This window comes from Mytilus galloprovincialis, chromosome 13 (assembly GCF_965363235.1).
Source record: "Mytilus galloprovincialis chromosome 13, xbMytGall1.hap1.1, whole genome shotgun sequence".
Taxonomy (NCBI): Eukaryota; Metazoa; Mollusca; class Bivalvia; order Mytilida; family Mytilidae; genus Mytilus; species Mytilus galloprovincialis.
The window spans coordinates 25,066,058-25,083,061 of record NC_134850.1 but is presented as its reverse complement, the minus strand read 5'-3'; the positions used below and the strand labels follow the sequence as shown (position 1 = coordinate 25,083,061).

At 32.5% G+C, this 17,004-nt stretch overlaps 2 long non-coding RNA genes across 3 annotated transcripts in view; one reads left to right on the top strand and one right to left on the bottom strand.

Annotated features, from left to right (window-relative positions):
• The window catches only part of LOC143057751 (uncharacterized), a 54,717-nt gene that overhangs the window by 15,997 nt on the left and 21,716 nt on the right, over positions 1–17,004 (top strand). The window lies entirely within an intron of this gene.
• Positions 766–4,739, bottom strand: LOC143057750 (uncharacterized). Its single transcript, XR_012972810.1, has 3 exons — positions 4,398–4,739; positions 2,202–2,401; positions 766–793 (listed from the first exon to the last, which is right to left on the bottom strand). It is a non-coding gene; the product is annotated as an uncharacterized LOC143057750 (long non-coding RNA).

The window sequence follows — 17,004 nt, the reverse complement described above, 5'->3', positions numbered from 1 at the left end:
CTTTCATATTTATTTTGCAATTTGAATTATAAAAACATGGGATTTTCAATATCCCATGGGACAGGGCAAAATCCCATGGGATTTACCATTATCCCATGGGATTTTGGTTAAATCCCATGGGATTTTTTTTTGTCCCATGGAATTATTGTAGTCCCATGGGATATTTGTTGTCCCATGGGACAAAAAAAATCCCATGGGATTTTTAATATCCCATGGGACAAATTAAAATCCTATGGGATTCTAATTGTAAATATATAGATATAAATAAACAGTAATGTGTATGTTACAATGTATTCTATTTGGTAGTAAATTATTATAAGATGAATCTTTTTAATTGAATATCTTTTTTTCTTGGGAAATGTTAATTTAGCATATTGTTCTTTAACTGTTCAAAACTAAACTTTTAATCAACAAAGCAGATAATGTAAGTATCAATATATGTTTATTCATGAATTATAGAATACTTTCTTGAAACACAATTATTTGCCATTTGAAATCAATAAAAACTCTATTGTTAGGCTTAACATACTAGTAGCTATTTAAAGTAAATCTATTTTTTTCACAATATCCCTCAACACAAAACATTAATAGTTTCTTATCATCCAGCATTGTTTGATGGTATAGTCCACTTTTTGGACATTCAGCACAGAACTTTGACATTATTGTGGTTTCAATATTTTTTTGAATTTAAAAGAACTTCAAATCATTGACTGAGTGATGAAAATAATAACTGATCCAACTTTTTTCTTTGAATTTATTCTGGTCTTATTTTAGGTGGTGAATTTCAATCCTTCTGAAAAAGAACCAATAAAATCTAAAGTAATGGATTATACAAAATTGTTTTCATACATGTAGCAATAATATGATTTTCAATAAAAATAGCTATGCAGTATGGATTTTACTGATTGTTAAAGGTTGTCCAGTGTCATCAGTTGCTAACGGCCTACATCCTTTGGTCTCTGATGGAGGGTTGTCAAATTAGCAATATACCACATCTTCCTATTCTAATACCATATAACAATCAATTAATTTATTCTTTATAAAATTTGGGTATTTTCCCAAGTTATATACATAATATATATATATATACTGTAAATTCGGAATTAATGCAAGTTTTTTTTTATTGCGAAAAATGCAACGGAGTTGTAAACGCAATAATTTAAACTCGTATTATGAAATATTTTATATGGATTAAACAGGATTTTTCAAAATCGTAAAATTTAAAATCGCATTTAAGTCTAAAATGACAGAATCGCAATAATAAATGCACGCAATAATTTATGAATTTTACAGTATAAAGATCAATGTTAAAAGTTAAAACTTTAGACAACTATAATAACATTCCATTATTCACAAGAATTTGCAATATATTATACAAAATGCAGACAACAGAAACAATATTTCTTTAAGCTTTTGAAGTTCAGACAGATTTCAATTTGTGTTTTATTTCAATGAAAAAATACCTTGAACATATTGGAAATTGTAACATTGATACAAACAAAATATGTATGTTTTATCCTTTTTTTTTTGTGTTGTTGGCTTGCTGTCTCATTTTAATATACATTTAAACATACATCAATAATCTTCTTCTTTATTAAAAGTAAAAATGGGATATTTTTGATTTTGATATCCCAAAACATTATAGTTCTATCACATAACTTATTACCAAGTTCAAAAACACCAATGTGTTTGATATTAATTTTAAGACATGTATAAATGTTCCAGACCATATCAGTATTCGGATCTTACTTTTATGGTCCAGAACTTACAGTCCCACCATATGTGTACAGTCAGACCATTTAAGTATACTTGTACTGTCTGGTACCAGCTCAACCAAACCTGTGTTTTTATTTTAACTGCAATTAAACTTTTTGTATTAATCTATTAAAGATTTCAGTTATGTTGATCTGTACTGTACATTTGTTTGTAATAAACTTGACCAACTTCTTAAAATTGGGCAGACTGTATGCGTACAGTCCAAATACTTGTTTGTTCTGGAACATAAACATGATTAACAAGCATTTGGCAGGATGTCATGCTAAAATCCCATTAATATTAGTACTAAATTTTGAGTATATACATGTAAATCCACAAGTTACTTACTGAAATTCATGGTGAACACTCACCAAAAACTTACAATTTAGAGGAAAGACTGGAAAGATGAATGCACTAACACTATCAAAACAGAGCATAACACTTACCGAAAAACAAGATGTTTTACATTTATCCAGGAGCAGGATAATTGAAAAGTTGTTTTTTTCTTTCTCTGCTGTCCATCATATAACCTTTGAATTCATTCATGCAAAATATGAAAATCTGCAAAGGTAAGACCTAGAACCTCAACTTATCCACATTTTGAATTTTGAACTGCATACTTGTCCTTTTTCATCTTGCTGACAACCTAAACATAAAAAAATGATAAAAACATAATTCTAGATTGAATTTGTGTTTTTATTTTTGTTGGTACATGTACAAACAATTTTCCCAACTTTAAAACGAAAACATCATCACCAAAGAGGAGGTCATACTAACCTCCGAAATATTTAAACAAACCGAAATTATTACTTGATTAAGATCTTGTCGTAAATTAATGGCATAGATACTCTTATTTTTGAAAACTTGATGTCTATTGCATACTTATATTCCTTTGTACGAGAGTATGCATATTAAGATGGACTCCATGGACTTTAATGTAAGCATGATTAATTTTACAGTCACTGACAGTTTTTTAGCTCTATGTGTACATTTTGAGAGAATCTTGCAATACTGTATATTCTGATATTCAGAACTTATTGTGAGGTTTTTATTAATACAACTGAAAGCTGTATCTCGTTTTCATTTCTGATACATATTTATGAGCTGAAGACCAGTGCCGAATTTTTCTCACTGCATTGAAGACCCATAGGTGACCTTCGGCCGTTGTCTGCTCTTTGATTGGGTTGTTGTCTCTTTGTCAAATTCCCAGTTTCCACTTCCCATTTTATATCATGTATGCTGATTTTTCTTAAATTACAATATTCAATCATGCAATTTTGTCTATTATTGAAAATACGATAAGCAAAAATAAATGCACAAAAAATTTAACATTGTTATATATATGTAAAAGACTTTTTTTTAAATTCAAAACAGTTGCCTACACTGTTAATTTCCTTGTTTGATTTCATATTTTTAAAGCCTTTATAGCTAGCTAGATGGTATGCCGGGGCGGATCCAGCCATTTTAAAAAGGGGGGTTCCCAACCCAAGACAAAGGGGATGATCCTATATTCATTTGATTTGTTTTATTGTCTCATACAAGAATATATATGGTTTGACGGTGGGGATCAGGGATCCTGAAATTTTTTCACCTAACCACTGGATGACAGGGGATCTCAACCATTTAAAAGTTTCTCAAACATGTGGGGGTGGGGGTGAACCCCATGAACTCTCCCTATATTTCCTTTGATTTGTTTTATTGTTCTATACAAGAATATATAAATATGGTTTAGGGGTGGGAATCTTGACCGTTTACAAGTTTTCAAACTAGAGGGGGTGGGACTTCACTTTTATTTTATTTCATTATTAATTTTATTGTCCCCGACAAGAATATATATGGTTTAGGGGTGGGGATCTGGATCGTTCACAAGATAATAGCACATTCTCAAATTGAACAGAGTGGGGTAACCCCCAAAGACCTCCTTTTAATTTCATTTGATTTGTTTTATCGTCCCATTCAAGAATATATATGGTTTAGGGATGGGGATCTGGACCGTTTACAATATAATAGCATATTCTCAAATTGAAAGTGGTGGGGATTAACCTCCCATGGACTCACCCTCCCTTCTTTCTTCCCCCCCGAAATACCTTTTAATAAGCCCCAATGCACAGATAGTTCACAGCATTTTCCCTTGATTTACACTAAAGAATATACACTATACAGGTGTAATTTTTTTTTTAAAGATAATACAACTGAAGACCACCATGACCACAGTGGTGGATCCAGAATTTTTCATAAGTGGGGCCCACCGACTGCCTAAGAGGGGCCTGCTCCTGCCATGACTCAGTGATTCCATATATAATCAACCAATTCTTTTCCCAAACAGGGGGCCCAGAACTCCTGATTCCCCCTTTTTTCCCTCATTTCAATCACCCTGATATAAATTTAGTTTTATCACTTACAATAGGAATGGTTTGAATTCCCCAATAATTCTTATATACCATTAATATCAACATATTTCATTTTTGATAAATGAAAGGCAAAAGTTTTCTATGGGTAGAAATGGATAGTGGGAAGCTTTCAGATTCACACCATGCCGGTGGCTGTGTTCAAAGTGCTGGGTTTTTATGACCCTCGTTGTTTGCGGACTAACTATTTAGGCCAGTGGTGGATAATAGTGTGCGTGCATTAATCTTCTATACCTTCTTAATCAATATATTCAAATACTGACGGCAAGTGTTGTAATGATGTATCAATGTCTTTTTGAAATCACCGTGCTATTTACATGTGGGATCGAGAATGCAGGGGAAGGAAACTTGTCAATTATGTTTATTTCTAAGCCAAAATAAAATGAGCCGCCGTAAAATTAACCTTGGGTAATAACAGTGCATGTAAGGCTCGTCTCGGAGGGGTGTCTTTTTTTCTGTCTTCTTTTTATGCCCCACCTACGATAGTAGAGGGGCATTATGTTTTCTGGTCTGTGCCTCCGTTCGTTCGTCCGTTCGTTCGTCCTGTTTCAGGTTAAAGTTTTTGGTCGAGGTAGTTTTTGATAAAGTTGAAGTCCAATCAACCTGAAACTTAGTATATATATTCCTTATGGTATGATCTTTCTAATTTTAATGTCAAATTAGAGTTCTTACCCCAATTTCACGGTCCACTGAACATAGAAAATGATAGTGCGAGTGGGGCATCCGTGTACTGGGGACACATTCTTGTTTTAGTTATATTTTTAATAACTTACACTTTTTTCCATTATTCTCTTTCTTTCACTATTCTTTATTCCTTTTTTTTCTTTGTCCTTTGTTCTCTATTCTGTTAATTCACATCCATACCCTCTTATGTGTATGTGGACTTACTGTAGTTTATTTTTTAGTTCTGGCAGAGATATTAGATACAATATATATGTCTCTGGTTTTGGTATTATGCGATAAGTCAATTTCTTTTTCATGCAGTGTCATGAAATATAATGGTTTTATGCATATCAGCCAAGATTGTGCGCAACATTTTAATAAACAATTCAACACTATATACACGTTATGTGAATTTTATTAAAATCGATGAAGAACATGAATTTGGCAGCTAGTGCCCCTTAAACAGGTAAAGTTCAATTAACAAATTCTGATCTACTGGCATTCAACACCAAATTACTTACTTGCTGTATATTGATAAATGTGATTGATGAAGGAAGAAGATATGAGGGTCATTAAGTCAAGTTTCTAGGGTAGAAATTAAGGTTTATATTACAAACATCAGTCAAATTAAAGCCATAACAATACAATGTCTAATATAACACAGTTGACAAATGTGTCAAGCCTAAAACTGTCAATATATATATTTTGATGTTTCTACTGTCTGTTCATCACTGATCATCACTGACATTAGCTGCGGAACCGTAGCTCTTAGGTCCTTATGTTATGGTCCGCAAATAGTCAAAAAATAACATAAGGACCTAAGAGCTCCTCAATCCTCAATCTTAAGGCCTGTTGGCACGAATTGTCCCAATGTACGGTTTTACTCTCTGGTGCGTTTTCCTCGATGTATTTTCTTCTCTGTGCTTTAAATTTGGTATGCGCTGGTTAAGATTGGGATTGAGGAACAGCAGTATTAAATCTGCCCGTTCTGTCAATGTAATGTGCCACTGTTTGTAATTTGGCTTTTGTCTCTTCTGTGTTTTCGCCGTCCAGTCTTGTCAGCATAGTAGCTAAATTCAAGTTTCTGACCCCGACCTCTTTGGATATTTGGTGTAGCATATCTTCTCGTTCTTTTTCATAGTAGGGACACTCCAGAAGGAAATGTTGAGGCGTTTCAGGTGCTCCACAGTTGCATGACTCTATGGCGTTGGTTTGGCCTACTCGGTTCTTGTAGTAATTCAGTTCTGTATAGCCAGTTCTTAGTTGGGCGAATATACTGAAATGTCTTTTAGTTGGGAAATCATACATAATTGAGTGTTTTGTAGTTGGTATTTTTTCATAAAGGTCCCTGCCTCTCTCAGATATTTCCCATCTTCTCTGCCATTTATTTCCTGTACTTTTGTATGCTGCTTGTTTAACGTCCTGTAGTGTTATGACGTTATTTTCCGGTGGTAATTCTTTTGCTTCCTCTGCCGCTGTTTTTGCAAGGATGTCAGCCTCATCATTACCAACTATGTTGGCATGTCCTGGTGTCCATGCTACAATTACATTGAGTCCTTTTTGCCTAAGATGTTCAATATTTTCTTTTATTTCTCTTATTACGGAGATGTAGCTGTTTGGGGCCCAGTTCAGTGTAAGTAATCCCACGGCGCTTTGACTGTCAGAGAAAATTTTGATTCTTTGTATTGCATTGTAAATGTTTTCTGTAATGCAGTATTCTAGGACCATGAGAATTGCTATGAGTTCCGCTAGAAGGATGGATCCTCTTTGTGCCACAGGTCTATGTAATCTGGCAGCAGGTTTCATGTGTTCAGCATAGATAATTGCACCTGCTCCACAGGGTCCTGGGTTCCCTAGGCATGATCCATCTGTAAACGATATTGCTTGTTCTTGTGTGCAGTCTCCCATGTGATAAATGTGATTGTATATTGTCAATACCTCAACATCGAGAATACGTCATGTGAGGTGTTGGTCGCTACGTTTGATACGGGGTCAGGGGCGGATGCAGGAATTTTCGAAAGGGGGGTGCTAACCCAGGGCAAACAGGGCAAAGGGGGGGTGCAAAACATATGTCCCGATAAAAAATGCATTGATCGGCAAAAATAAAGGGGGGGTGCGCACCCCCGGAACCCCCCCCCCCCCCTTTGGATCCGCCACTGGGGGTCAAAGGTTGCGGCTTCGAGACAGAGAAAAACATTCAGGTAAAAAGTGTAGAATTTTGTTTTTGAAAATTTGAGTTGTAAATTTTCCTAAAAAGTACTTATATCCGTTCATCTATTATGGGTATAAACTAAACTGAACAAGAAAAGTATTAGTAAACAGACAGAAAGTCCGACGTTGAATTAATTATTTTACAATTAATTGTTTAAATATATGAGAGAATGTTTTAGGCGAATTTTCTTTAATTACAGATAAATGTATTTTAGGTTCAGGAAATGATGTATTCTTCGGGTACGTCTAAACAACCGCTCAGGACCTCCTGAGTGCACTCAGGACATACAAAGTGCACTCAGGACCCATTACCGTAATCATATCTGCACACATGATGGATGTTTATATTCGTTATACGCTTCTTATTTTAAAGTTAAATTTTGGTAGAAGTTGAAATCGCAGGGGCGGATCCAGCCATTTTAAAAAGGGGGGGTCCTAACCCAGGGCAAAAAAAGGGGGGTTCAACTACATGTCCCCATTCAAATGCATTGATCGGCCAAAAAAAGGGGGGTTCCAACCCCCCCGGAACCCCCCTCCACCCTCTGGATCCGCGCCTGAATCGAACTTAGATAGATATGTTAATTCTTATAAAATAATGAGGTCACGTGTCACTAATTACACAACTACTGAGCCATGAATTATCCAATCAACAAAATTGATTGGCTTATCTTTATTGTTTTTTAGGAATTGTATTGTTTAGTTCAGTTTTACCTTTAACATGAATTTGCATATAGAAAAAATAAAACATATATCTCATTCGATGTGCTTTTTCAGTTTATTTTTCATGATGACGGGTAAATTAATTTGTTGTGTTTTGCAGTTCACGAATAAAGAAAATTATTTTATAGTTGCGTTTTTTTTCTGTAACAAGTTCAATTTTTGTTTTTCAGTGTGATTCTTTTCTCTATCTCTCTCTCTAAATCAAGTTTTTAAACAAACACAATGTTGACTGAATATCAAATTTTATTACATTTGTATATCTTTATTCTCAACAAACCATTATACAAGAGAAGACAATTATGTACAATATTCAGTTTAACCTTAACGGAAATCTGTGCACGAAGACTTAGTCGTGGTTTGAACGGATTTCGTGTCAATAAACTGTCTTCGAAATAGTCTTTCTTTGTTAATGTTTGTGTCATTTTTGGTCTTTTGTGGATAGTTGTCTCATTAGCAATCATACCACATCTTCTTTTTTTAAATTTCTCGCTACTACAATCTAACTTACATATTTTTTAGAAATAATTATACATAAAATATCATAATTTTCATAAAAACGGAGACGAAAACAGAGACAAGTTCATTTTCAGAATTTATTTTCGCATTGAAATTCGTTTCAGGCTTGTGAAACTGGACAAAACGACTTTAATTAGAGAAAAAAAACTTAATAAAAACGGATTTCTTAAAATATTCGTATAACTCAAAAATAAAATTCCTGGACAAGTTCGATAAAAATGAGAAATAACATCTAACTACATGTATATGAGTTTGATTGTTTGAAAAGTACGGCTTTTACCGTTTAGAACGGATTCCATATACAAAACTTTAATTAATATAAATTCTTTTAAAGTATGAACATTTATAATTATTTCCCTTTTCAAACTCGTGCAAAGAATTAATTACTGGTCCAGGACATGATAATAAAATTAAGAATAAAACTTAAAAATTTAAGGAACGAAATTTTAATAAAAGACGAAAATCTTAAAACATCGTGATATTCATTCTAGACGTCACAATATTACTTCCCGCATGGTCACACTGTACTAACAACACAATGTATAAAACAACAATAAAGATAATCCAATTAATTTTGTTGATTGGATAATTCATGGCTCAGTAGTTGTGTAATCAGTGACACGTGCCCCTATTATTTTCTAAGAATTACAAATTCTACCAAATTTAACTCTAAAATAAGAAGCGTATAAAGAATATATGCATCCATCCTGTGTGCGATGACTATAAAGGGTCCTGAGTGCACTTCGTATGTCATGAGTGCAATCAGGAGGTCCTTCAAGCGGTGTTTAGACGTACCGTTATTCTTCTGGAAGCTTCAATTTTTTCTTATCAATAACTTTTACACAAGGAGACATTTTTTGTTTTTGACAGCATGAACCCCAGTTAATGAGCAAACACAAATTAAGAACGAAAATCGTTTACAATTAAATTTTATAGAAGGAAAAAAAGGGGGGGGGTAATAAACAAATTTTATTTACGCTCACATACTTTTAAACAGATTTTCATATGTAAGCTCTCTATAGTTAATGTTAAATTATTTCAGGTTTTGAAAAAAAGAATATTATATAGTTTAATTTCGACTAAAATAGTGATTCTTTTTATAGATTTGGTACCTCAGTTTCGACTCAACATTTCATTTTGAATTGTTAGATGGCAAACTCTTTAGGCGAATATTGTATCTGTTCTTTATTTAATTATGGTGATATTGGCGATAATATTCATTATAACAAGGCCTTGTACAAATCCTTGATTATAGAATGTTTGGTAATATAAAAAGACGAAAGTAGACAAACCCTAATTATGCAGGGTTTCACAAGTTGATCTCCAAGCGGCCCACATTTAACATATAATAAGATCTATATTTTTCAACGTTTTCAAAATGAAATAACTTGAATTGAAAATTTCCCAACTGTGAAAATTTGTCATTTCTATACGTCTTTAATTATTATTTCGGGAAAAAAATATTATTTAGCATATTCATATATTTTCATATTTTTTTCCGCAAAACCTTTTTTTTTGCAAAGTTTACTTCTATATGTTTTTAACCATCACCAGCGACTTATTCTCTGCCATCACCAATTAGTCCTAATTATTAAAGATCAATTGCCCAAATTCAAATGATGATTGGTATATCGTATTGAATATGACCATCGGTCATCCGTGACGTATCCCAAATAACGACGCATGCCGATAGATAGATCATAGTTTATTAATTAGCGTCTCGCAATTTAAATTTCATCAAGGGGACTTAATTAAACCAGTTACTATACAAATCTTGAAAAAACGATGTACATGTACTTTTTAATATTTTTAAAACAAATTACGAAAACGTTTAGTGTAAAAACCACCGAATATAAATGTTTCTTTCTTGCAGGTTTTGGCATTTGTAAATAACATTAACGTTTTGGAATTCTAATGCAAAAGACAGTCGATTCAAACTGAAATAACTTCTTTAAAGATGGTTTGATTTTTTCAGAGACACATGTATTATATATGTCTCAATACATGTATTATATGTCTCTGATTTTATCAAAACAAAAATTACAAAATTATAAAATATGTTAGTTATCGAATGTATACCCTGAACTCTTACTATTATATATACATGTCCTAAGTTACTTAATGTCCTGTGTGCAACCAGGAGATCCTGAACGGTTTTTAAACGTACCATTATTTTATATGCATATATTCAAAGCTGTTCTTAATTATATGCATACTAGGTATCAGTGACGGATCCAGGGGGAGGGTTTCGGGGGTTGGAACCACCCCTTTTTTTGAACGATCAATGTATTTGAATGGGGACATATGGTTGGAACCACCCCCTCCCCCTTTTGTCCTGGGTTGAGACCCCCTTCTTTTCAAATGGCTGGCTCCGCCGCAGAGGTATATTTATATATATATGTGTGTACCAGCCCCCCTCCTAAATCTTGGGAAACAAATGGTAGATTATATAGGGAATCACGGAAGCATGACTGGACGTGACCCCTCTAAGGCAGTCAATGAGTCCCCACTTATGAAAATTTCTGGATCAACCATTGCTTAATTCTAGTTATCTTAGGTCCTAGTGTGAAATAATGCCAATAGGTCTTTTAAAACACATCTTTATTCATACATGTATATATACGTTTTCTCACGGATTTGTTCATGCAATATTGGAATTATGTTTACTCAATGCGCAATTACTGAAGTTTATATTTGCTACTTTTCTTCTTAATTTCATATATTTTTTTTTTTTTTTTTCTTCGAAAAATTAGTGGTGTTGAAATAGGGAATGGACACAGATACCTTATCACATTTAACCAAAGAAATGTTGTATAATGTCATCAATCTGTATTACACGTAGGGTGTCTTCAACCTATGCCAACATTTGATAAAAATATATTCAACCTATGCCTACAAACAAAATACAATAGGTGTTGTTATAACAATTATTAATTAATAAAAGGTAAAATACAGTCAGTATATTTAAGCACTAAATATTACTCTTTAAAAATTCACAAACAAAAATAAAGTATTTGCAAAATTGTGTTGTAGTAAAAAATGGAATTATAATCAAATTCTAAAGAGACAAAAATTGTAAAAAAGAACACTTGATACTAGCAAAATTGAGTTGAAATAAATATTAAATTATTATAAAAATAAAATAAGACTAAATTTCTAAAATTAATCACATAACAATACTTGAGAAAAAAGAGACCAAAAAATGTTTCAATAGTGCAATTTTTTTAATTTCTTTTTCATTATTTTGTTGTATTAAATATGAAACATACTTTAACAAGCAACAAAATATACAAATATAACATATTTCAACAGAAACTTTTTTCTAAATCAAATTAATTTTGCAATATAAAATTTTAAATAAATTAAAAAAAAAAATTTTTTTTGGTTCATTTATAGGCAACAACTTTCCAGTTGGACATTACACTATTTATTTACTTTGTTTTACGGGTAGTTTAGAAAATTCAAGTACTCTGTGTTTGTTTTTATTCATTATATATTGAGTTGTGAGCTTCTGTCCAAGTTTGGTACAAATCCAGGATAGTATAAAAAAGTTATTAAAATTTTAAAAACTTTAACAATAGAGTGAATGTATTGTATCCTGGCAGAAAAACTAAGTCCTTTTATAGGTAAAATACGGGAAAAAATGGCTTTTTTGTTTTACAAAATTTAGTTCTGGATACTACAATGTATCTAATGATCATAAACAAGCTTCTGTTTAAGTTTGGTACAAATCCATGATTAGTTGAAGAAAGTTATTCAAATTTTTAAAACTTTAACCACAGAGCGAATGTAATGTTTCCTGGCAGAAAAACTTAGTCCTTTTATAAGAAAAATACAGAAAAAATGGATTTTTTGTTGTACAAAAAATACTTCTGGATACTATCTTATGATCATAAAAAAGCTTCTGTCCAAGTTTGGTTGAAATCCAGAATAGTTTAAGAAAGTTATTATTAAAATTTCAGAATAGTTTAAGAAAGTTATTATTAAAATTTCAAAAACTTTAACCACAGAGTGAATATTTGTGGACGCCGCCACCGCCGACGTCGACGGAATGTAGGATCCATATGTCTCGTTTTTTTTTACTAAAGGATAACAACATGACACCAGCTGCTTGTGCAGATGCAGCTTCAATTCATATCTTACAGTATGACTTTTGAGGCAATCATATTAGTGAAATTTGTCTTATTCTCTGAATGTGTTGGAATTAATAGTGAACATTTAAAATAGATATTTTCATGCTAAGAAATCCTCGCTAAAAATTCCGGTCGACCCCCTACGGCAGTCATTAGTAGCTAAAGATTTGATTTCATTGAAGAAATTAATTTATGACCTTCATGTACGTGTCGCTTAGAACACAGCCATATACCAAATGGTCAATATTAATCATCCATGTAATTTGCTCTATGGGGTGTTTGCAGAATTTCAACGGAGGCGATTTCTTGGCATGGGAGAAAGGAAGAAAGACCAATCACAATTTGTCCTATATTTGTTTTTCTCTTTTTTAATTACATAAAAAAATAACCCTTTCAAATATAGAGTTCATAAGATACAAATATTCCCTGTGGACCCCCACCCCGTTTATTTGTGCTCTCTATTTTCAACCCTCGAATTAAGCTTTCGAATCTAATTAAAATTAAAAACTTGCTTTCTAACCAATCTATTCATGTACCGTACCGGCAACTTTCTTTATTTAATACGAAAATCTACAGTGCCGTTATACACATGCATGTTGTTTGCTTGGAGTCTCCGCCCGAAAAGAAAGAAATAGTCTTAACTCCAAGATATAATATTCCTGCATCACGTGATTTTTACCATGTGGACATGGAGCTTACATTTGAATAAATACTGAATATGGAAAGTGAAACTACAATTCGAAACATAAAGTCGGAAGGCTCAAATCAATCTAATTAAAAACCGATCTCTCATTGCTCCTGTTTCTGATATGTCGCGCGACATATCAGAAACAGGAGCGATGACAGATCGGTTTTTAATTAGATTGGGCTCAAATAAGAAAAAGAAAGGTTTTTTTTGGCAAAAGGTGCAGGTAAATTCTCTCCGTGTTCAAAATATACATGAAATATTTGACACTGCCCCTTTTCTGTTCTATGAATTCTAACCCTGAATTTTCTATCTGTTACTCCATGCCAAGAAATCCTCGCTAAAAATTCCGGCCGACCCCCTACGGCAGTCATTAGTAGCTAAAGATTTGATTTCATTGAAGAAATTAATTTATGACCTTCATGTACGTGTCGCTTAGAACACAGCCATATACCAAATGGTCAATATTAATCATCCATGTAATTTGCTCTATGGGGTGTTTGCAGAATTTCAACGGAGGCAATTTCTTGGCATGCATGAGTCAGTATCTATGAAATTCATGAGTTTCAATAGTGGTGTATGCCATTTTATTTGAAGGAATCTATTTTACATAAAATTCAATATTTTATCATATATTTCTTTATTATTCATGAAAATGACACTCATAGATATTCAATATGACTAGATGATTGTTCCTTAAATAAAAATTCATAAAATCCTTCCCCCCCCCCCATTATTTCATTTTACTAATTTTAAACTTATTCCTTTGTGAAATAGAGATCCTCAACACACACAATTACCTACATTTTCACTAGTACTTGATTTTGTGCTGCATAAGAATATTGTTCGAGAAATTGAAAATGTTTTATTTAATAAATATATTGTAGAATGGCAAACAAAAATTTTGTCACAGAGTAATGGTAACAAGCTTCGTACTTATAAGCTATATAAATCTCAATATTGTACAGAGTTATATTTAAAACAAAATATGTCTATTAAATTTAGAAGTGCTTATGCAAAATTTAGATGTGGTGTTGCGCCACTTAAAATAGAAACAGGACGTTATGAGAATAAACCAATAAATGAAAGATGTTGTTTTATGTGTAAAAATGAAATTGAAGACGAAAAACATGTATTTACTTATGTCCTTTATATGCAGACCTTCGAAATATATTGTATAGTGAAGCTGTAAAACATAACGATCAATTTTATAACTTGTCTATTGACGAAAAGTTTATATTTTTATTCAGAAACGAAGAACTATATCAGGTAGTTGCTAAAACCTGCTATAACATTTTATGTAGAAGAACAAATTTTTTATTTGTATATAGCTGATGATATATTTTAAATCTTAGATATATGTAGTTTTAAAATTGTATAAATTTTGTATATAATTAATCCTTTAATATTAGTCTCTCATAATTCTTAATAGAATGGCACTTGTATATGTTTTAGTATTTAAGCTAAATGATATTTTACTGTTAGTTTTAATATACAATATGTTTTATAAATGTTATCCAATATTTCATGTTATACGAAATGTTTTATTATGTTTATTGGAATGTATAATGTTATACAAGTGGTGAGACTTTAATAAAATATTGAATCTGAATCTGAATCTGTAAAAGAAATTGTATATTGAGTAAACATCAATGCTACGTTTAAACTGGATGTAGATTGATTAGCCCCTAATTAATTTATGTTTTTATAACACTTAATCTGTAACAAATTATTCAACCTATGCCAACATTTTTTCACACAATTTTATACCTAAATTTCAAAATGTTGGCATAGGTTGAATGAACCACACGTAGACAGGATGTTTTCTAGAAAACTATACGTTATACACACCCGAGAATACACGCACTGTCGTAATGGAAAATTACTGTATGTTATAGTTACCTGTAATCAGCTTTGCAACACCATGTCATGACAGTTCAAAAAGATTTTCTTCAAATCAAATTGGAATATTCATTTTTTCTGTAAAATTTAAAACTTTAAAAAGTAAGACTTTGACAAAATTATGAAATAGAAAGAATTGAACAATTTAAAATCGTATTTTAACAAAGATTTAGATATAATTTTACAACGATCCTTAAAAAATAACCAAACAAACGTTGAATTAAACGATATGAACCTACGCCACACCAGTTTGCCATCTCAGTATGCAAGGCAAGGGTGCTTGGTGAGGTGCTGGAACTTGATGTACATGTATCATTAAGTTAATACAGTTCTGTTAGTCAGGGCCGTAACTACATTGAGGCAAATGCCTCATGTTGAAAACTTCAAAAAAAAAAACTGAAACAAAAAAATTGTCTTCATATCAAATTGTGTTCACGGAAAGTGTCTTGCAAAAAGAAAGTTCTCTTCACTCTCTGCTGTCGTCCCTGCATGTTTTTCGTGATCCATATTTCTATTTTACTTTTAGTTTTGTTTTCAGAGTTGATGGTCTATTGTTTATTTTTTTGTTATTCTGTGTCCCGGGTTTGTCTTTTGTTCATTTATTGTCCTACTTTGTGACAATAGTCTGAGGGTTAATTTCCATTTGTAAACGTGTGGTTTTGCAATGTTGCATGTTAAACGATGTCCAGACATTGTGCGACAAAATATTTTAAGAATATACGATGCTACTGGACACAGAAAAAAATGGTCGTTTCTGCATGGGGCATTGAACTTGATATCAAAGAATACAAAACTGACTCTTTTTGTAGATAAAACAAGACAGCTGACATGGTTTAAATTAAAGTAATTCCTCGGTATCAAATCATCTATAAAAAAACATCAATGTATAACCATATGACCTTTTACATTGAAGGATTAAACTTGCATTAAGTCTTGTTCAGACCCTTTAACAGAAAATAAAGGAATATGGAGAAAACGTGCACGGGAACTAATCTCACACAAAGTCAATGCATAGAAAAAATACAAATGACCAATGTTGAAAGTTTTTATTCCTGTTCTTCATCTTGATAGTAGACGGAGGGTCTTCAACAATGAAAGAATCATTAATACCGTAAAACAAGGTCAAGATGGTTCTTAGTGTCGACTTAGGCAGTACTAGTACTTAAAGTATATTACTGCACTGTCACTATGTTTAAATCTAGTCATTATAAAATCACCAAAGTCTAAGCACAATACAAAACAAGAACAGACAGACAGTCCCGGTTTTTATGACTATGAGACTTACGATTTTTGCTTTATCCTACATATCGGTCTGCTATTAAATGATGTTGTCCCCGTAAAACCTAAAAGTCCCAAATTACAATGAATCTACGTTTTTGCTTTGAGACCAGCATATTGTCGAAGAAAAAAATGGCTAAAATATTAATTGCGTTTCAATGTCAGAAAGAGTCCGGGAAACGCTCAGAATGCACGATTTTGCGTTATTTTTCTCAGAGCTTCTGGGGGCCTTAAGCGGCCCCCAGACCCCTCGCCGAAAATTTTCGCCTCGCTACGCTCGGCATATATATATATTTTGCCTCACTATTAATAGAGGCTAGTTACGGCCCTGTTAGTATTGACTGCCTTTTTACAGAGACTTTCTATTCTTACTGTTATCAGTTAGTATAGACGGTTCCTGGCTTAGAATGATTCTCTGCTCAGCAAATAGTGCGTAATTAGCATTTGAATCAAATTTCTTGTAGAAGTAAAAAAACACAAATTAATGTATTTGACAACTTTATTCAGGAGCACAGTCTATATTATCCGGCGTAAATAACTTCGAGATTTATGTGGAAGTTTACTCTGCTGCTCGATCTATGTTAATCGATGTTCCAGTATATTTCATATTTATATTTATTCGTGAGGCCTCGTCATCGTTTATATTCACTAAAAGCACAGTCGCCTAAATATTTTATATGGCGAAAAAATTGCGAAAATTGGGGGAAATAATATATTTTTAGTAGCATTATTA